The 22,770-nt window shown below is 43.1% G+C and overlaps 1 protein-coding gene across 1 annotated transcript in view; it reads right to left on the minus strand.

Moving 5' to 3' along the window:
- LOC126285344 (uncharacterized) overlaps nt 1–15,212 on the minus strand; it is a 336,600-nt gene extending 321,388 nt beyond the window's left edge. The window contains exon 1 of the mRNA XM_049984659.1: nt 15,196–15,212. The gene's annotated coding sequence lies outside the window, so the exon portion shown is untranslated. The remainder of the gene's footprint in view (nt 1–15,195) is intronic.
- Nucleotides 15,213–22,770: the final 7,558 nt, after the last annotated feature.

Consider the following 22,770-nt stretch of genomic DNA (forward strand, 5'->3'; position numbering starts at 1 on the left):
AGGGGACTGATGACCACAGATGTTAAGTCCCATAGTGCTCAGAGCCATTTGAACCATTTTTTTCTTCGTGCAAGTGTTTGTCAGGTTGTGTGTGTAGTTGGCGTTATTTCCACTGACGACTGTTTTAGATGTTGTCGGCATTCTGAGAGGAGTCGGTCGGTTGCTTCGGACCAGGGAGTTATCTGTGCGCGGTGCAGTCGGCTGGGTCTGCTGGCGGTCCCTGCACAGTTTCGGAGCGTGTGTCGAGCTGTCCGATCGCTACGGGTTTCGTGTTTGACCGACCCAGGGCGTCAAAGTTGAGTAGCAGTTTCAAGTACCCAAGCCACATCCATTCATGCTGTGTGGTTCGTTTCGGTGGCTCGCTGTTGGGTAGGTTTTCTGGTGAGCAATACCGAGTGTTTGTATTGCTGAAATTTTGCAGCCATGCAGTGGAATTAACTATATTGGTTGACTACAATTTAAGTGCACCAGCGCAATTTTCTGCCTTGTGGCCGGTAGTGTTCCGGTTACCTCCCTAACCACTAACGTAATTTCAGGCAATGTCCTTTCCTCACCTGTTGTCGCTGTCCAATACGGTGTGTAGTTTTGAGAGCTTAATACATATACATAATTGATTGTGGATAATCATGCCCGTAACATTTTGTGTTTGAATTCTCGTGTAGCGATTGGTGGCAAGCATGTCGTTTGTCGGTCGGTCCATGGCTGTCCCTTGATTGGGTTCCGACAGTTCAAGAGTAATTGGGCTGGCAACGTATCTCACTTAAGTGAAGTAGGGTAGATCAACCCCTCCTGGACGCTTCTGAGTGCTGTTGTCTTTACTGGCCTTCTGACCAGTGTTTAATTGTCTGTTTATAATCTATTATAGCCAATGATAAAAGAAAAATTATTGGTTTTACTGTGTTTTATGTAAGTAAGCTGAATTCCGGCAAGTGGAGATTTTCTGGAAGGTTACTGACATTGTGTTGTCTTTCCTTGTAGTACGGTTTTAGCTATTTAAAACTTAAGGCTTATGGTTATACATTTTTTAAATTTTGGAAAATTAATTATGGGCCTTCAGCCTTGGAACCTTATTCTTAAAATTACCTTTCAAGCTTAAACATTGCCGCCTTCTGCCTTTGAAAGGTTATGGTAATTTATTTTAAAACCTTGAAAACTTTATTGTGGGCCTTCAGCCGTTGATTATGTCCGTCTATCCACCCTTGCCTTGAGGCTTTCAGCCTAGCTGTGATATATATAATGTTACAAAAAGGTACCGAGCGAGGTGGCGCAGTGGTTAGCACACTGGACTCGCATTCGGGAGGACGACGGTTCAATCCCGTCTCCGGCCATCCTGATTTAGGTTTTCCGTGATTTCCCTAAATCGCTTCAGGCAAATGCCGGGATGGTTCCTTTGAAAGGACACGGCCGATTTCCTTCCCCATCCTTCCCTCACCCGAGCTTGCGCTCCGTCTCTAATGACCTCGTCGACGGGACGTTAAACACTAATCTCCTCCTCCTCCTTACAAAAAGGTACGGCCAAACTTAAAGGAAACATTCCTCACACACAAATAAAGAAAAGATGTTATGTGGACGTGTGTCCGGAAACGCTTAATTTCCATGTTAGAGCTTATTTTAGTTTCGCCAGTATGTACTGTACTTCCTCGATTCACAGCCAGTTGGCCCAATTGAAGGAAGGTAATGTTGACTTCGGTGCTTGTGTTGACATGCGACTCATTGCTCTACAGTACTAGCATCAAGCACATCTTGATTGGGCCCCATGTTCTTCCACCTACGCTCAATGGAGCACGTTATCATGATTTCATACGGGATACTCTGCCTGTGCTGCTAGAACATGTGCCTTTACAAGTACGACACAACATGTGGTTCATGCAAGATGGAGCTCCTGCACATTTCAGTCGAAGTGTTCGTACGCTTCTCAACAGATTCGGTGACCGGTGGATTGGTAGAGGCGGACCAATTCCATGGCCTCCACGCTCTCCTGACCTCAACCCTCTTGACTTTCATTTATGGGGGCATTTGAAAGCTCTTGTCTACGCAACCCCGGTACCAAATGTAGAGACTCTTCGTGCTCGTATTGTGGACGGTTGTGATACAATACGCCATTCTCCAGGGCTGCATCAGCGCATAAGGGATTCCATGCGACGGAGAGTGGATGCATGTATCCTCGCTAACGGAGGACATTTTGAACATTATCTGTAAAAAAGTGTTTGAAGTCACGCTGGTACGTTCTGTTGCTGTGTGTTTCGATTCCATGATTAATGTGATTTGAAGAGAAGTAATAAAATGAGCTCTAACATGGAAAGTATACGTTTCCGGACACATGTCCACATAACATTTTTTCTTTATTTGTGTGTGATGAATGTTTCCTGAAAGTTTGGCCGTATATATACATATAATTGTTTTATTGGTAATTGTAACTGCCTATTTTCAGTCACTTGAAATTTACCTTGTTGATTTTTAAGATTTCTTGTTTGGAGGCCTTCAGCCGTGAAAGATTTGGAGTTCGAGTATGTGCCGCTTTGGTCGTAAATGTGTTATTAAGTTACAATAAATTACAATTTTAAGGTGAAACTGACCCCAACCTTATGTGGCCCTTACCACAATCCTAATCTCCTGTCGTGCCCAACCCTCCTCCTTCAAACTTCTAGACGAATCCATCAAAGCAGAGAAAGTCACGAATCATCTGAATCTTCTATTGCTACCATTTTTCTTGCACGTCACTCTTTCTTCTAAATTATACACTGAGTTTTTGTTGAACGGCTTCAACCGAAACTGGGACGCTTGTGACGAAATGAGTGGCTTGTACCTTAAAACAAAGCTTAGCTTTCCGAAGACGATGAATTAAACTTCCTGGCAGATTGAAACTGTGTGCCCGACCGAGACTCGAACTCGGGGGACAAGTTCTCTACCATCTGAGCTACCGAAGCACGACTCACGCCCGGTCCTCACAGCTTTACTTCTGCCAGTAAAGTTTGGAAGGTAGGAGACGAGTTCCTGTCAGAAGTAAAGCTGTGAGTACCGGGCGTGAGTCGTGCTTCGGTAGCTCAGATGGTAGATCACTTACCCGCGAAAGGCAAAGGTCCCGAGTTCGAGTCTCGGTCGGGCACACAGTTTTAATCTGCCAGGAAGTTTCATATCAGCACACATTCAGCTGCAGAGAGAAAATCTCATTCCGACGATTAATTAATTTGAGATGAAAGTAAAAGCAGCTGTCAGTAGTATTTCACTGACGTATTACTCAAAGTAACGACAATGGTTACCACAGGTTCCGAAAGTGACTTTTCGAATATTTTCAGTCTGCACTGCCTCCTTACGGATTACCTGCTGATAGCAACATACGAAGTTGTCCAGGTGATAGTAGAAGCAACACACAGAGGTGTCCTACCTTTGTTGTCCGAAATCGGAGACGCCGATGAAGACTGGGCTCTGTTATATTGCAGTTCGTGGCCAATGGAGGCCTCCATTGCAACGACAGCGCGCGACGGTAATTGGTGTTGGTCTGATGGTGCGGTATTTCTCAGTGCGCCAATAACTCGTGCACTGTGACTAAACAGCAATCACGTCCTTTGCGTTCACCCAGCTGTAGAAGGCAGCCGTTCCGTTTCTTTGTTACACCGCGCCGTTACCTCACCTTTTCCCTGAATAATGGACAGAGTGCGGACGCGGCTGTTCTTATCTGGCGCTGGTGCATTCTAAGGTGCGGACGGCTCAGCGTCTCGTGACGGAGTATCGCCGCGTCGCTACCCCTGCGATCGTGAGTCTTGCTTCGGTTTTATTGACGTTTGTAAACTTTTTCTTAGCGATAAACGGAATCGCAACCAAGCTCCACTCTTTGTGAGAAGAGAGTGGCCTGCCATTTGAAATTCACTCACAAGCCACTTTCACATTTGCTGTTTTATACACTACTAGCCATTAAAATTGCTACACCAAGAAGTAATGAACATGATAAACGGGTATTTATTGGACAAATATATTATACTAGAAATGAGATGTGATTACATCTTCCCGCAGTTTGGCCGCATAGATCCTGAGAAATCCGTACCCAGAACAACCACCTCTGGCTGTAATAACGGCCTTGATACGCCTGGGCATTTAGTCAAACAGAGCTTGGATGGCGTGCAGAGGTATAGCTGCCCATGCAGCTTCAACACGATACCACAGTTCATCGAGAGTGGTGAGTGGCGTATTGTGACGAGCCAGTTGCTCGGCCACCATTGACCAGACGTTTGCAATTGGTGAGAGATGAGAATTTGCTGGCCAGAGTAGCAGTCGAACATTTTCTGTACCGAGAAAGACCCGTACAGGACCTGCAACATGCGGTCGTGCATTATCCTGCTGAAATGTAGGATTTCGCAGGGATGGAGTCAAGGGTAGAGCCGCGGGTTGTAACACATCTGAAATGTAACGTCCACTGTTCAAAGTGCCGTCAACGCGGACAAGAGGTGACCGAGACGTATAACCAATGCCACCCCATACCATCACGCCGGGTGATACACCAATATGGAGGTGACGAATACACGCTTCCAATGTGCGTTCACCGGATGCGACCATCATGATGCCATAAAGAGAACCCGGATTCATCCGAAAAAATGTCGTTTTGCCATTCGTGCACCCAGGTTCATCGCTGTGTACACCATCGCAGGCGGTCCTGTCTGTGATGCAGCGTCAAGGGTAACCGCAGCCACGGTCTCCGAGCTGATAGTCCATGTTGCTGCAAACGTCGTCGAATTGTTCGTGCAGATGGTTGTTGTCTTGCAAACGTCCCCATCTGTTGCCTCGGGGATTGAGACGTGGCTGCACGATCCGTTACAGCCATGCGGATAAGATGCCTGTCATCTCGACTGCTAGTGATACGAGGCCGTTGGGATCCAGCACTGAGTTTGTATTACCCTCCTGAACCCACCGATTCCATATTCTGCTAACAGTCATTGGATCTCAACCAACGCGAGCAGCAATGTCGCGATCCGATAAAACGCAATCGCGATAGGCTACAATCCGACCTTTATCAAAGTCGGAAACGTGATGGTACGCATTTCCCCTCCTAACATGAGGCATCACAACAACGTTTCACCAGGAAACGCCGGTCAACTGCTTTTGTGCATGAGAAATCGGTTAGAAACTTTCCTCATGTCAGCACGTTGTAGGTGTCGCCACCGGCGCCAACCTTGTGTGAATGCTCTGAAAAGCTAATCATTTGCATATCACAGCATCTTCTTCCTGTCGGTTAAATTTCACGTCTGTGGCATGTTATCTTCGTGGTGTATCAATTTTAATGGCCATTAGTGTATTATCGCATTTTCCTTCACATTACAATAATTTTACGACTAACTGCTCGCATCTCTCGCCGCCGTGCTTTCTAACTCATCATTTAGAACCAGCCTGTTCACTTAACTAACACAGTAGAGTACGCCGGAAGAACCTTCGTGCGAAAAATAATACGGAAACTCCGCTTACTAACCATATAGTAAAAACTGCACAATACTCTCACCCCACTAATCGGCCAGGCACGGTGATTCCATTCTTTCCGGTAGCCTCCACACCAGTGAAGCTTTGATCCGACATATGTATACTCTCTTACCCCAAGCTCGCTCCACCAGATCCCGTCGTTCCCCACCATCTCAGATCCTGAATTACCTCCCAAAATGGAACTTCTGGGTCTCCTGTGACTCCGGCAAGCTAATCGTTTCGTCTCTGGTTCTCAGCCCTCGCCCTCTGCAACGCTTGCACCAGCTCCTACCCCGCAGCCTTACAGTTATACCTACGCAGACTCTTGGCGAAACCACGTTGTGAGCCGTCTAGGCTGGGTAACAAGTGATACGCGTCAGTGACGAGTCGCCGATCACTTCAGTTGATCAGCACGACTGCGTTACAGCCGGAATATATTCAACAACCGTATCTTACAAACGTCGCTCGCTTCCACCTATTCTCTCTCTCTCTCTCTCTCTCTCTCTCTCTCTCTTCGCAAAGGAGCGTAAATGACATCACTTCATCTAACAATGATGTGCATTGGTCCCCGGTCCTTCCACATGCCTTTAATACCATCTCGTGACGAAAAGACTCCACCATACAAATCGTAAACACTTACAACTGACTTCTTTCTCAGTCAATGAATTTCATATCTCATACATTGCTGCTCCCCGCATGTCCCAATTCGTGCACACACCGCATTAGCAACATTGTCAGACACCAATCAAAGACATCTGTTTTATTTACGTTATCCTTACCAGAAACATAAGCGCTTTCTATCTTTTTACAAATTCACAGAAAGTCATCAGTTATCTTGAGGTTCAAGCTCTTCTGTCCGTCTTTACTTTGCGAATAGATCTATTTTTGAAAGTGGTTCGCCTTCAGCGAAACAGTTTTGTCCTTTCTTTTGTTTACAATTCAAGTTTCGCTCAAGTTACAGCATCATCAGTAGGTTTTTGTTTTCTTGTTACCCGTTTCTCGTGGTAACAACCAAGGAAATAGAAACCCACTGACGAACCGAACCGGCCGGCCGGTGTGGCCGAGCGGTTCTAGGCGCTTCAGTCTGGAACCGGGTGACCGCTACGGTTGCAGGTTCGAATCCTGCCTCGGGCATGGGTATGTGTGATGTCCTTAGGTTAGTTAGGTTTAAGTAGTTCTAAGTTCTAGGGGACTGATGACCTCAGATGTTAAGTCCCATAGTGCTCAGAGCCATTTGAACCATTTGAACCGAAACGTGAATGGGAAATAAAAGAGAAAGTTATGTTTGTCTCCAGGCGGACTACTTCCGAAAACAAAGTCATCCATGTTTTAAATCACAAACGATACTTAATTTAACTCGTTTTTTATGCTTTTCGTTGTGAGCACTACGCAACTATAGTGTTACCACAGACAGACGAGAAGGGACAAGTGCGATGAAATATCAGTGAGAAAATTCACGTTAAATGCTATTGCACGTGGTTAACACACAAGTTTTGTAGAAATTTTGTGTGTGTTGTGGTTCTTATTTGAGGAGAAAAATATACAGAAATTAATCAATAGTACGTTCTGTGTTCTCGACGATTTCCACATTAAAAGAAATCCTCTTGTTTACACTGAAAGACCCTGTGAAGCCGGGTCTGAAAGGCAAATTAATTATCGTAGGAAGTATATCGGAGATTACTGGTCGAGGAGCGGAGAAGCTTGTTGTACGAGAACGAGCGCGCAAGATTGTCTCATGATGATCTTTCAGAAACTTTTTCCGTCTATTTTTTGAAGTCTGGACTGTACGTTATCATGTTGCAGCATAACCTGTCGACAGCTTTTTATTCGATTTGCTACACTTCCTGCTAAAAGGCGCTTCAGATGTTGGCGATAAGTGCTATCAGAATGATAGTATTTCCTGGAAGTGTAATAGTCATTATCTCACCACAACGGTAACACGATGTTCTGCAGAAGCAGAGACCAGTGTTCTGTGTAGGTACGAATGTATTATGTCGGAGCTAAGTGAAATCGAACGTGGGAAAATTATTGGTGCCCGTGTGCTGGCTGATACTGTGATCAAGGTAGCGAAAGTGTTTTGTGCTTCGAGAGGCACCATGTCGAAGATTTACGCCACACACAGGGAAAGTCGTAACAACACGAACGGAGCACCAGAGACTTGTAATTGCAGAGCTAGTTGGAATTCCAAAACTAGTCATCAGTGACGCAAATGTCCGTAACAAGAAAACGTGGCGCCGAAGACATAAAACCTGAAGTACGGAGCGATAGTAGAAAGCTATTTTGTCGGTTGATTCTCGTGTCCTTAAAAACCAGGGCGAAAACCAAATCTCCAGTGCATAATTATTACAAAAATACGTCACGTCGTCACAAGCTGCACAAGAGGAAACTGCTCTTGCTTTCACAATCGCGTCATTTCTTAGGGGCGTTCGCCGCTTAATTCGCTTCATGTGACCTTATCCTTACTTGTTGAAATTTGAAAGAGCGTTTACACAGAGAAGGTGCTGTACACAGACGTCTTAAAAGCAAACACCTGGAGAGCTATTACCCAGTGACATTGCACGTTCCAAAATTTTATGAGCTTAGGTTACTGTTTTCTTGACGTAAACGTGGCCGCTAGTGGAAATAGCGAGGAATGTAAAAGCTGGCACAGTATCCAAAGTGATACCGTGGCAAAGTACGACAGACTCCTGCCCGCTGTCATTTCGCGGGGTGATACAACCAGCGGTCTGGTGATGGAGAACACCCTACTTGTTACTCGTATGTCAAGGCGTCGAGCTACCAACACTGTGAGAGGGGGCGTGGAGCTCGCTAACCTGAAGCTTGACAGGTGACGTGCTTTCTGTTTCCCTTTCAAGCTCTGCAAAGAGTCGTGGATTCGTTCTGAGTTGATGGGGAGGAGCATATTTTTACTTTATTTTTATTTTTACAGAGCGACCAGCTCATCTGTGTTGCGTCATTGAACTGTTCTGCTGCTCACATACACGATAACGCCATGATGCAGAGCTTCTCGACTGAAGAAGTGTTAGTGGTTTGCGGAGCAAATAAAGGCTGTTAAAAAAAGGTACGGCCAAACTTTCAGGAAAAATTCCTCACACAAATAAAGAAAAGATGTTATGTGGACATGTGTCCGGAAACGCTTAATTTCCATGTTAGAGCTCATTTTAGTTTCGTCAGTATGTACTGTACTTCCCCGATTCACCGCCAGTTGGCCCAATTGAAGGAAGGTAACGTTGACTTCGGTGCTTGTGTTGAAATGCGACTCGTTGCTCTACAGTACTAGCATCAAGCACATCAGTACGTAGCATCAACAGGTTAGTGTTCATGACGATCGTGGTTTTGCAGTCAGTGCAATGTTTACAAATGCGGAGTTGTCAGATGCCCATTTGATGTATGAATTAACACGGGACTATAGCCGTGGTGCGGTACGTTTGTATCGGGACAGATTTCCAGCACGAAGGTGTCCCGACAGGAAGACGTTTGAAGTAATTGATCGGCATCTTAAGGAGCACGGAACATTCCAGCCTATGACTCGCGACTGCGGAAGACCTAGAACGACGAGGACACCTGCAATGGACGAGGCAATACTTCGTGCAGTTGACGATAACACAAATGTCAGCGTCAGAGAAGTTGCTGCTGTACAAGGTAACGTTGACCACGTCACTGTATGGAGAGTGCTACAGGAGAACCAGTTGTTTCCGTCCCATGTACAGCGTGTGCAGGCACTGTCAGCAGCTGATTGGCCTCCACGGGTACTCTTCTGCGAATGGTTCACCCAACAATGTGTCGATCCTTATTTCAGTGCAAATGTTCTCTTTACGGATGAGGCTTCATTTCAACGTGATCAAATTGTAAATTTTCACAATCTACATGTGTGGGTTGACGAGAATCCACACGCAATTGTGCAATCACGTCATCAACACAGATTTTCTGTGAACGTTTGGGCAGGCATTGTTGGTGATGTTTTGATTGGGCCCCATGGTCTTCCACCTACGCTCAATGGAGCACGTTATCATGATTTCATACGGGATACTCTACCTGTGCTGCTAGAACATGTTCCTTTACAAGTACGACACAACATGTAGTTCATGCACGATGGAGCTCCTGCACATTTCAGTCGAAGTGTTCGTAAGTTTCTCAACAACAGATTCGGTGACCGATGGATTGGTAGAGGCGGACCAATTCCATGGCCTCCACGCTCTCCTGACCTCAACCCTCTTGACTTTCATTTTTGGGGGCATTTGAAAGCTCTTGTCTTCAGCCCCGGTACCGAATGTAGAGACTCTTCATGCTCGTATTGTGGACGGCTGTGGTACAATACACCATTCTCCAGGGCTGCATCAGCGCATCAGGGATTCCATGCGACGGAGGGTGGATGCATGTATCCTCGCTAACGGAGGACATTTTGAACATTTACTGTAACAAAGTGTTTGAAGTCACTCTGGTACGTTCTGTTGCTGCGTGTTTCCATTCCATGATTAATGTGATTTGAAGAGAAGTAATAAAATGAGCTCTAACATGGAAAGTAAGCGTTTCCGGAGACATGTCCACATAACATATTTTCTTTCTTTGTGTGTGAGGAATGTTTCCTGAAAGTTTGGCCGTACCTTTTTCTAACACCCTGTATCTGTTTTACTCTAGGAATAACGTCAGTTTCTCTATGCAGCGTATCAAAAAATTTATTTTGATGTTAAATTAAGCTACAACTACATGATACTGCACAGTCCACCTTACGGTCCGTGGTGGTGGGTACCTCCTACCTCTGCTACTCACTTTCTTTCCTGTAGCAGTCGCAGAGCGAGCGAGAAACGACTGTCTGTATGTTACGCGCAATATACTGGCGTGTTGGAGGCAACGGAATCGCCCTGCAGTCAGCTTCAAATGCCGGTTCTCTAAATTCTCTCAAGAGCATTCCTCGTAAAAAACGTCGCATTCCCACCAGGGATTGCCGAAGTTCCCGAGGTGTCTCCGTAACACTTGCACCTTGTTCGTACGTACCAGTAATAAATGTAGCAGCTCGCCTCTGAATTGCTTCGGTGACTTCTTTCAATCAGACCTCGTATGGATCCCAAACACTCGACCAGTACTCAAGAACAGATCGCACCAGAGTGCTATAAGCGGTCCCCTTTACAGATGAACCACAGTTGTCTAGAATGGTCCTAATAAGCGGAATTCATCTAGTCACCTTCCCTACTACAGTTCTCACATGCTCGTTCCATAGCCCTTCTAACCCTCCAGCTAATTACCCTTTTCTTTACGACCGTGTACCTAAACATCCTAATCTGTGGGAAAAAAGTCATCTGCTCGGAAGAATAATGCAAAACCGAGAGAAATAGATGGAGGTACAACCGAATCGCCACTGCTCAGTATTTTAGCAGTGACGATTAGAAACAAAGTTCGGTTAATTTTATATATTTTTATCACGTAAACTAGTTTTTTACTAACAGCAGTTAGTGGAAAATTTGGAAAAAAGTTTTTCAGAGAGTGTCGTTAATGAAAATAACCAACGGACGCCAGTTCCTCACCAGAAGAAAAATAATTAAATCGAAACTGAACTTCATACCACATGCAGACTTACGTAATAATAGTTATGGGCGTCATGACGTAGGAACAGCACCTAACACACACTTCCAAGTACTTCACACCACACATGTCACAGTTGTCAAATAATAATGAAATAGGAAACACATACAACATATTATATTAATTTTCAAAGATCATGTAAAGTAATATTGTTTTTTGCCTGTGGGCATAAACTTTCTGTTACGTTACTCATCGTAATGCTGACTTTCGTAATTGTAGCAAGCAGATTGTTTGAATTTACTCATTGGTAGGGAGTATCATTTACCTAGAAGTTACTCTATTACATTTCTTCGTAATAAAAGTTACAAATTATGCCACAACATATAAATTATAACTGTAGTTTGACAATGAAATTCAGTGTCCAAGTTACGTTTCATTTTCTGATCATCTCGGTTCGTACAATGGGATAGGATGGAGACCTATGAGTTAGGAAAATTATTTACGTGACAATATGCACGAAAACAATGTTATTTAAGCAATAAAATCCATATTCGCATCTCAGCCTGTTACACTTCTAGTTGTAAAAAGTCTAGATCTTACTTCACATCATGATGCCGTTGGTTGTCGAGTGGCTTCATTTAGCGGTAAAATAGGGCACAGGTTGACCTTCTTGCCGTACCATAGCCAGTAACAAGGGCCCACAGTACTGGTGATGTTATGTGAATTACTCTTGCTGCATTGGTACTGTGCCCAATAAATGCCCATATTCAACATCCGCCAAAAGAACCATTTCAGTTTTCACTGCTCCCCACTTCGGAAACAGACTTTTCATCTCCACACTTTTGCATAGCCACACCGACCAATACGCACAACCAACGACACCAATCGTCTACTCGCGACTCCGAACCCACTTTTTCGACGCGCTCGCACGCCCAGCAATAACGCGTTTACAATTTATTATAGTCTTTGACATTAGCTTTTCCCTGACTAGGCCAGGGTGTCTACTTACGAAATTTTAACATACCATGAGTATTCTCTTTCTTTAAACGCAAATAGCATTTATAACGAGACAACATATTTACAAGAATAATATTCAGCACATCTAATAAAACAAACTTCGTAAAACACGTAGAAAATGTGTGATCGTCCACAGAGTTATGGTGTTATAGTTCCATTTCACATTGCTCTGCAACGTCACGTCCAGTTTGTACGATTCTTCCGCGTGAACGATTTCTTGAACGTGACATTTAAAACTTCGGCGTTCATCTTGATCTCCAACTGGCACACGATACTGTTAACAAGTTACTGGATGGAAACTTGAGATGTACTCAAGGCTTTTACACAGGACGAGAATCTTCTCTGATTCTCCGCCAGATGTGTTGCTAAGGTATGTCAGAGGTAGTCGTATCCTTAGCTCGCCGAGCTTTTCACAGACGCACTGATCTCTACTACCATTTGCTTGTCGTCATTTAATTAACAATCGTTGAGCCGTGGCTGGCTGATGCTATGCGCTAGATTAAACCTTCGTTGCGATTCTGTGTTTAGCCTCCCGCGGTTATCCGAATTATGCTGTTATCCTCTCCTCCCGCTGGTGACAGCCGTGGTATGCATCGATATTCACGCCTAGGATTATCTTTGACCTGGTGCCTATAGTTCCCGGCTGGGCGGTGTGCGACCACCGGTCGCTTGGCGTGGAGCAGCGAGGAATTCTCCGCGGGACGTGGTTTGGCCGGGGCCGCTGGCAGACTCTTACGCGGTGTCGGAGTGTGTGGCGCTGTTCCCGTTGCTGCGAGGTCCGTTGCTCGCCGACCCTGGACACGAAACTTGAGTTTGGATTTTATTTACCAGCAATTCAAGACTGTTCACATTGTGTCGTTTGGAGTTCGTTGCCGGCTGTTGGGATATTCCCGCTAGCATCAACGTGGTTTTCCAGTTGGAAAATTCTAGCCACCTTCCGGTGGAGTTTCACTGTATTTGGTTATTTGAATTGAAGTGCACCAGCGGAATCTTTTGCCTTGTGGCCATAAGCGTTCCGGTTACTTGCCCTGGCCGTTGAAAATTTCAGGTAGTGTGGTTTCCTCACCGTGTTGTTGCTGTCCAGCACGGTGTGTAGCTTGACAGCTCCGTGTATGATTGGTTGTGGCCGATAATATCTTCTACGTTGTTCCGTTGAACTCGCTGTTGTGTCATGGTCGGGTGAAGTGGAAGTTATCTTGTCGGTGGGTGCATTACTGTCGGTCAGCTGGGTTTCCATCGGATAGCGAATGGTTGGCCCGACTGCCTGTCTCACCTAAGCGAGCGTTAGTGTTGAATTACAGGCAGACCCTCGAACATTTGAGCATCCTTGGGTGTACTGTCTTCTTTTTATTTGTTCTTGTTGTTTGTACTTTTACGGATTCTAGACGATTTTTTAAAAATTAAGGTTGTTTTGCCCTTAAGGCGTAAGATTCATTAGGCCTTCAGCCTAATTTAGTTTCACGTAAGGCCTTTGATATTTAAAAAGAAAAATTTATGTTATGGAGTTTTAAGTGTTAGGCCTACAGCCGATTTGAATTTAACTTGTTTACTCTTGAAGTGTCTGATTCTTTGGGCCTTCAGCCTAACGAAAGAACTGTTTTAAGATAAGGCTCTGCTTTTTAAATTTCTCTTTTGGTTGAGTTTTGCCTATTTAAGAACTGTTCTACGTAAGGCCTTGTTTCTTTTTAAAAAGAATTTAATGTTGTTTAGCCTTAAGTGTTGGGCTTTCAGCCAATTTTGAATTCAAATTGTTTGCTCTGAAAATCTCAGATTGTTTGGGCCTTCAGCCTAAATAAAGAACTGTTGTAAGATAAGGCTTGACTTTTAAATTCCTGATTATGCTTGCGTTTTAAGTTATTGTCCTTCATCCGTTTTTAAATTAAAGTGGCTTTCAGCCGGTAATTAAATCCCAAAGATTAAAGCTGTGTGTTTAAAAAAATTGTTTTGGGCTTTTGTAATGTTTGATCAAATAATAAAGTTGTCTGATCGAGTGTAACTGACAGCCTCTTATTCTGGCCTCTTTCCACAATTTAAACTACCTGTCCTGTCCTGTCCTGTCCTGCGGCTTAAGCTGGGCGTCTCAATCGTTTCCAATGCAGTCTCATCATCAGGTATGAATGCACTTCAGAATCGCGTGCCATAAGTAGCACGAACTGAAAAGCCCATACCCACAATGGACTCTATGAAAATAACTATATCGTATCACCCCCCCCCCTCTCTCTCTCTCTCTCTCTTTAAACCTTATAGTTTCTCTTGACTAGTTTTCCATTCGAAAGCATTTTATATTTCAATCCGGTATTTATACACATTTTACCCCAAGTGCTTGCATGTGTGTCTTGTTCTGCACGCTTAAAAGTAACAGATTCAGCTTGTTTCAGATATCTTTGAGACCATTTTAACCACTCTCTGGCTGTTCTATGTAAGTACTGTATACTGAAGGCCTATTTTGTGATCACCCGTAGAATACAAACTCACCAATCCACCAGCTACATGAAAAACCGACCAAGCAACCAACCAATCGAAAACGACAACCATTCGCTTCACTATTTATAAATTGGTGTAGTTCATACAGTTTCAGGAGGTCTTGCTCCAAACTAAGTCGAATTAATGCGTCACAGTGAAATTCCGGATTCGGCACCAAGGGGACACTCCACAACATTTATCGAGGATAATATTGGAACTTACTAGATGGTTCAACGATGATCGCTGTCGGTATCTGAAGATCCATTCATTATCCTCAATCAATGCAGCAGTTTTGCTGCATACCTGCTTTTGTCATCACAAAATCACATCTTTCTCGGAGCTCACGAACTGAATTTATAACTACGTGATAACATGTAAGCGAGAGACAGTATTACAATATTTCAGATTTAAATTTGTTCCATCTGTGATTTATTTAGGAGTTCAGGAAGCCGTCCTTTCTAGATATCCTTGTAGCTGTTCTTAGTAGCAGCTACGGAATGATATAAAAGCAGTGGGCTCACGAACTTCATTTGCTGACGCTTCCTCTGATGCAGACAAATAAAAAAACATCAGGGCTAGGAGTTCGAACCAATCACACTGGAAATTCTGTGCATGTAGCGCACCTTCATAGTAATGTTCAGAAAACTGGAGAGATAAGCTGCATCATATCTGGACAAGTGACTCGTATAAAATCATACATGGAGATGAGAAAACCTCACAAAAAGATGATTTAAAAAAGTCTCCACTAACCTGGCTGTCGGTACCGGACGAACGTTTAAACAGCCTCACCAATGACCACGTCGGCAGCAAATGGGAAGACACTAAAACAGAGAATAAACAAGTTATAAATACGACAAAAAATCTATAATGCTTTGTCAAAAGAAAGCTATGGCTACTGTCACATAGTTGAAGCACTTTGCATATAAAATCGTGCACAAAGGCAACTTGGATGACTCATTAAAAATAATGTATTCATTCGGAGGTTCTACAGTAGCTGGTAGGATTGTGAGAGGAACCAGGGCAGCGCGTTTCGTCACACGTTAGTTAAGTAAACAAGAAAGCAGCATACAGTTTTTCAGCCCACTCCGCTGTAAGAAAGGCGTCGTGCGTCACCGTGATTTATTACTAATATAATTCCGAGAGCTGGAAGAGTCAAACAATATACTACTTCGTTCTGCGTATATCTCGCTAAAAGATCTCGGATGTAAAATCAAAGAGATTCGAACCAGAATCATTCTTACCTCGTACGATTCGCGACTGGAAAAGGGAAGTGATAGCGGTACACGATGTATCGTCCGCCACTCACGGATTATGGATGAAGACAGTGTTGCAGATGTTGTGAAATGGGTCTTGTAATTATAGAACAAAATTCACTGTTTATAGGTGTGTCCTGTTAAAAAAATCATAGTTAGCGCTCATGTGGAAATGATTCCTTCCAAAGGGACGCAGATTTTCTCTGCAGTCTTATTTATGGAGGTCCCATTTTTATTTTGCAGCATTATGATTCACATATTTCTGGGACAACAAGTGTGATCGGTACGAAGTAAATCTAGCCATCTGGGTGGCGTACCAGTTTCCCTTTCTCAAACACTTCTTTCCATTCACTCACAGACACACTCTCTCTGACACTCTTCTTTTCATTCACACATGCTCTCTCTCTCATCCTCTTCTTTCACACACACACACACACACACACACACACACACACACACACACACACACACGCACGGAAAACCGTCAGAGTGAAGTGGGCTGTCAACGGGAGGCCGGATATATTGATTCAACCTCGCGGAAGCCCTTCAAAGCCAATTTAAGTGGAGAGTTGGAACGATCCAATCTCCGGTGAGCGAGGTAACATAAAAGGCCTGCCGGAACCAAGCACTTCTGTCAACAGATCATGACGAAACGACACTTCAGGCGCTAAAAACACCGTGCATTCCTTCCTGTGGACTAAATAGCCACCAAAAGAGTAGGTACTCGAGCCAGGGCGCAGTGAAGCGAATTCCGCAGCATCTGGTACAAACACGCATTATTCAATTGACTATTAGTCACATAATGTGGAATAATGTGTTAACTTTAATGCGAACCTTTTAAGTTGGCTTCACCGTGACTGTTATTGGTATTAAATGAAACAACAAGTTACCAGTCACTGTTTATTTATCTCCACGACGCGTTTCAAAGATTTAAACCTCCATCATCAGGTGGATTTACATTTGTTAATTTGACATGTGTTTGTGTGTGTGTGTGTGTTTTGTGTGTGTGTGTGTGTGTGTGTGTGTGTGTGTGTGTGTGTGTTACGATTTTATGGAGGAACTTGTGGCACTGACTTGTGGAGAAACAAAGCACTATTTCAGTACATGGTTTTGGGTTTCGACAAAAAATCAAAAAATTAAATGTGTATCTACAGGTAAACATAAAATAAGTAAAATAAAGTATCTCCAGTGGACATAGGTTTCTTTCACTGTCGTAATAATAGCAAAGCAATCACAGCACAAAAAACGAAAAGAAAATTAGATCTTCCATACATTTCATATCAGATTGCCAATGTCTTCAAACGAAGAATATCCTTTACCACAGACGACAAAATTAGACAGAAGTTGCCCAACAACATCAGCACACGAAATCCACTTCATCACACAGGTGTGTACAAAATAGAATGTTTGGACTGTGACTGCTTCTACAAAGGCCAGACAGGTAGATCGTTTGAGATTAGATTTAAAGAACACATGGCAGCAGTAAAAAACAAAAAATACCACACACCAGCAACAGCAAGCCATCTGCATGAAATAAAACACCGTGTTAACAACACAAGTATCAGCATCTTACACATTCAACCAAAAGGCAGAAAACTAGATATCCTTGAAACACTCCAAATATACTAACCCCAAACAAAACCACTTGAATCCATTAAAATTGCAAAGCACACACACACACACACACACACACACACACACACACACACACACACACACACTAATATTTACCATAAATATTTGGTTATGTTACCAAGACAGCCGCCAGGTGCACAAGAGGTTTGCCCCATTTACAGATATATCACCACACCAACAGCTTGTACCGCTTGTCAGCTTCAAACTATATGTTCATCAACTACTGGTACAAATTCTACAGCCATCTGCATATTTTTAAATATTAACCAATGTATTACCCCAACCTTTAGGCAGTTGTTACACGTAACAGACTTAAGACACCTTGTCGTGTAATGTTCGCTCCCATACAATCACTCTTTCCACCCTCTCCCTCCCTCTCACCTTCTCTTTCCCTTCCTCCCTCTCTGCCATCAGCCTTTCATATGTATCTATGAATCCCAACCAAAATTGTTATTTGTGTATAATTTTACCACTGTAGCCAATATGATTATTGTACTTAAAGTTTGTAACACTTCACCTGATTGTATAAACGAGTATGAAGATTGTGCTCTTTTAACTTATCAAAATTGGATTCATATACCACCTGAAGTATTTATTCCAACAAATGTATTCGACACCTCAAATCAACACCTCCAAATCCTTTAAAATTTATTCTGTATAATAATGTTAGGACGTATATTCTTTGTACTTTGTGATAATATTTTCTCTTCTGCTATACGATTCATGCACCTAGTAGTTTCTGACGCCATATGTGTTTACAAAATATGACAGTACACATGTGATGTGTTAAGACAGTGAAAGGAACATGTGACCACTGGAGGTACTTTATTTTACTTATTTTATATTTACCGTTAGATACACGTTTAATTTTTTGTCAAAAGAAACTCAAAACCATGTTCTGAAATAGTGTTGCCACAAGGTCCTCCAAAAATCATAAAACAACACACACACAAATGTCATACTAACGAATGTAAATCCACTTGATGATGGAGGTTTAAACCTTTGAAACGCGTCGTGGGGATAAATAAACAGTGACTGGCAACAGTAAACGTGTTGTTTCATTTAATAACGTATTAATTTATTCGATAGCACCTTGGGGTACGCCGCTAACTGGAACGAATCCAAAACAGAGTACAGAAGGTAGACCGCTGGATGCAGCAAGTAAAACTAGACACGTGAACAATAAAATGCATATGACGACGAGCGCACGAAACCTAGAAACGCAATGTGGAGATCAATAACTGTGTAATATACACAGATAACTTATTTTGTCTTGAATGACCAGCAGTTGCAGATTTGCACAAAGGATCCTGTGTGGCCCGAAATAAGGCTTGCAGATGAAGTCAGAGCCAGGATGTTTAAACTGTGTAAACTGCACCAAAGCAACTGCTATAGACATGCGAATTCAAATACAGAAATACTTAAAGAGGCAGAATACGGCTTTGCGGTCGTCAACGCTTATATAAGACACTAACTGTCTGGCGCAGTAGCGGTGACTGCTTCTACAATGGCAGGTTATCAAGATTTAAGTCAGTTTGAACGTGGTGTTATAGTCGGTGGGACGCAGCATCTGTGAGGTAGCGATGAAATACGTATTTTCCTGTACGACCATTTCACAAATTTATCCTGAATATCAGGAATCCGGTAAAACATTAAAACTCCGACATCTCTGCGGCTGGAAATAGGTCCTGCGAGAACGCAACCAACGACGACTGAAGAGAATCTTTCAACGTGACAGAAGGGCAACCCTTCCGCAAATTGCTACAGATTTCATTGTTAGGGCATCAACAAGTGTCAGCGTGTGAACCATTCAACGAAACATAATCGATACGGGCTTTCGGAGTCGAAGGCCGACTCGTGTACCCTCGATGACTGCACGACACAAACATTTACGCCTCGTCTGGGCCCGTCAGCCCCGACATAGGGCTGTTGGTGGCTGGAAGCATGTTGCCTGGTCGGACGAGTCTCGTTTCAAATTGTATCGAGCAGATGGACGTGTACAGGTGTATGAAAACAACGTCACGAATGTATGGACGCTGCACGTCAGCGGGGACTGTTCAAGCTGGTAGAGACTCTGTAGTGGTGTGGGGCGCGTGCTGTTGGAGTCATATGGGGCCCCTGACACACCTAGATACCACTCTGACGGGTGACTCTTAGTAAGCATCCTGTCTGATCACCTGCACCCATTCTGACGGGCAAACACTTCCGCTGGCCACCAAACTCCGTAGACATGAACATCATTGAGCATATGTGGGACGCCTTTCGAAGTGGTGTTCAGGAGAGATCTCCACCCCCTCGTACTCTTACGGATTTATAGACAGCCCTGCAGGATGCATGGTGTCAATTCTCTCCCGTATTACTTCAGATATTAATCGGGCCCGTGCCACGCCGTGTTGCGGCACTTCCGTGTGGTTGCGGAGGCTCTACACGATATCATGCAGGTGTTCTAGTTTCTTTGGCTCTTCACTGGTATTTAGAGAGGACGTATGACTACGAATAGCGAGAAGTGACACGAGTGAAAGCGTGCGATAACAGAAGCAAGAGAAACCGCACGCCCTCAGTGATTTGGCGAACGGCTCGGTTGTGGACCCGTGATTACTGGACGGTTTTTGCTTCTGTTCCCGTACACTTTCACCAGTGTCAGTTTTCGCTATTAATTGTGACACCCCTTGCAGAGATTTAGGATATAATGGAATCATACCTTCGGAGTGGTACCACCTTAATATTTGTGTGTGTGTGTGTGTTTTGAGATTGTTTTTCGAAATTTTGTCTAGCAGGCCAACGTACATACATTGCCGGCAAAACTTAGTGCACCTGGAAAGGCGAACTCGATTTTGATTCGATGCCAGCATATGCCACTTGGGGGACAGTAGACGTACTGACGATAATGGTTCCAACGTCGGCCGGGAACAGCACAGTGGCATAGCTAGCAGAGCGCCATCTGTGTCTACCTTTTAATAGGTAGTGCTGAGAGCCAGAAGGTTCAGTGATGTGCAAACGTGTAAAGCAAGCAGGCAACCATGCCACAAGGACTGACTGATTTATTTATTGATCCATCTTTAAGCATTTTTCATGCAACTGATGTCATTTTACATACATTATATAATTACAAAATGAGTCATACATTTTTAACATTCTGAATGAGTAAATATGTTATATACTGCGCATGTTTAGTAGTCATTAAACATAAATGTGTCGTGCAGAATCACAAAAGGAGATACTGTATGTGTAACACAATACACATGCTAAGAAAAAACATTTCAACAAATATAAATGAGACAGGCTTACTACATGTTAACCATTGGGGAAAATTCATTATGTAAATAAAGCACAAACTGCGTGGTACAATAACATTTTCAGAAGAACTTATGCAATAGTGTGGTCATGTCATACAGCAGTTAACTATTGAGTAAAAATAAATTATGTAAATAAAACACAACTGCATGATACAATAACATTTTCAGAAGTGCTTATGTAATATGGTGGTCATGTCATACAGCAGTTTTAATAGATTAGATCATTTTTATTACATAATTTTATTTTTATTGCATTAATTTATTATTACATTAATTTTTATTACATAATGTTTATTACATAATTAAATTCTTCTATTGTAAATGAAGCAGGCACAAAAGAATACAAACTTCTCAAAAATGAGATCGACAGGAAGTGCAAAATGGCTTAGCAGGGATGGCTAGAGGACAAATGTAAGGATGTAGGGGCTTGTCTCTCCAGGGGTAAGATAGATACTGCCTACAGGAAAATTAAAGAGACCTTTGGAGAAAAGAGACCCACTTGTATGAATATCGAGGGCTCAGGTGGAAACCCAGTTCTAAGCAAAGAAGGGAAGGCAGAAAGGTGGAAGGAGTATAATAGAGGGTTTATACAAGGGCGATATACTTGAGGACAATATTATGGAAATGGAAGATGATGTAGATGAAGATGAAATGGGAGATACGACACTGAGTGAAGAGTTTGACAGAGCACTGAAAGACCTGAGTCGAAATAAGGCCCCTGAGTAGACAACATTCCATTGGAACTACTGACGGCCTTGGGAGAGCCAGTCATAACAAAACTCTACCATCTGGTGAGCAAGACGTATGAAACAGGCGAAATACCCTCAGACTTCAAGAAGAATATAATAATTCCAATCCCAAAGAAAGCAGGTCTTGACAGATGTGAAAATTACCGAACTATCAGTTTAATAAGTCACAGTCGCAAAATACTAACGCGAATTCTTTACAGACGAATGGAAAAACTGGTAGAAGGCGACCTCGTGGAAGATCAGTTTGGATTCCACAGAAATGTTGGAACACGTGAGGCAATACTAACCTTACGACTTATCTTAGAAGAAAGATTAAGAAAAGGCAAACCTACGTTTCTAGCATTTGTAGACTTAGAGAAAGCTTTTGACAATGTTGACTGGAATACTCTGTTTCAAATTCTGAAGGTGGCAGGTGTAAAATACAGGGAGCGTAAGGCTATTTACAATTTGTACAGAAACCAGATAGCAGTTATAAGAGTCGAGGGGCATGAAAGGGAAGCAGTGGTTGGGAAGGAAGTGAAACAGGGTTGTAGCCTCTCCTCAATGTTATTCAATCTGTATATTGAGCAAGCAGTGAAGGAAACAAAAGAAAAATTCGGAGTAGGTATTAAAATTCATGGAGAAGAAATAAAAACTTGAAGGTTCGCCGATGACATTGTAATTCTGTGAGAGACAGCAAAGGACTTGGAAGAGCAGTTGAACGGAAGTCACAGTGTCTTGAAAGCAGGATATAGGATGAACATCAACAAAAGCAAAACGAGGATAATGGAATGTAGTCAATTAATTCGGGTGATGCTGAGGGAATTAGATTAGGAAATGAGACACTTAAAGTAGTAAAGGAGTTTTGCTATTTAGGGAGTAAAATAACTGATGATGGTCGAAGTAGAGGGGATATAAAATGTAGACTGGCAATGGCAAGGAAAGCGTTTCTGCAGAAGAGAAAGTTGTTAACATCGAGTATAGATTTAAGTGTCAGGAAGTCATTTCTGAAAGTATTTGTATGGAGTGTAGCCATGTACGAAAGTGAAACATGGACGATAAATAGTTTGGACGAGAAGAGAATAGAAGCTTTCGAAATGTGGTGCTACAGAAGAATGCTGAAGATTAGATGGGTAGGTCACATAACTAATGAAGAAGTATTGAATAGGATTGGGGAGAAGAGAAGTTTGTGGCACAACTTGACCAGAAGAAGGTACCGGTTGGTAGGACATGTTTTGAGGCACCAAGGGATCACAAATTTAGCATTGGAGGGCATCGTGGAGGGTAAAAATCGTAGAGGGAGACCAAGAGATGAATACACTAAGCAGATTCAGAAGGATGTAGGCTGCAGTACTTACTGGGAGATGAAGAAGCTTGCACAGGATAGAGTAGCATGGAGAGCTGCATCAAACC

The sequence above is a fragment of the Schistocerca gregaria genome, chromosome 8 (genome assembly GCF_023897955.1).
Source record: "Schistocerca gregaria isolate iqSchGreg1 chromosome 8, iqSchGreg1.2, whole genome shotgun sequence".
NCBI classification, from domain to species: Eukaryota; Metazoa; Arthropoda; class Insecta; order Orthoptera; family Acrididae; genus Schistocerca; species Schistocerca gregaria.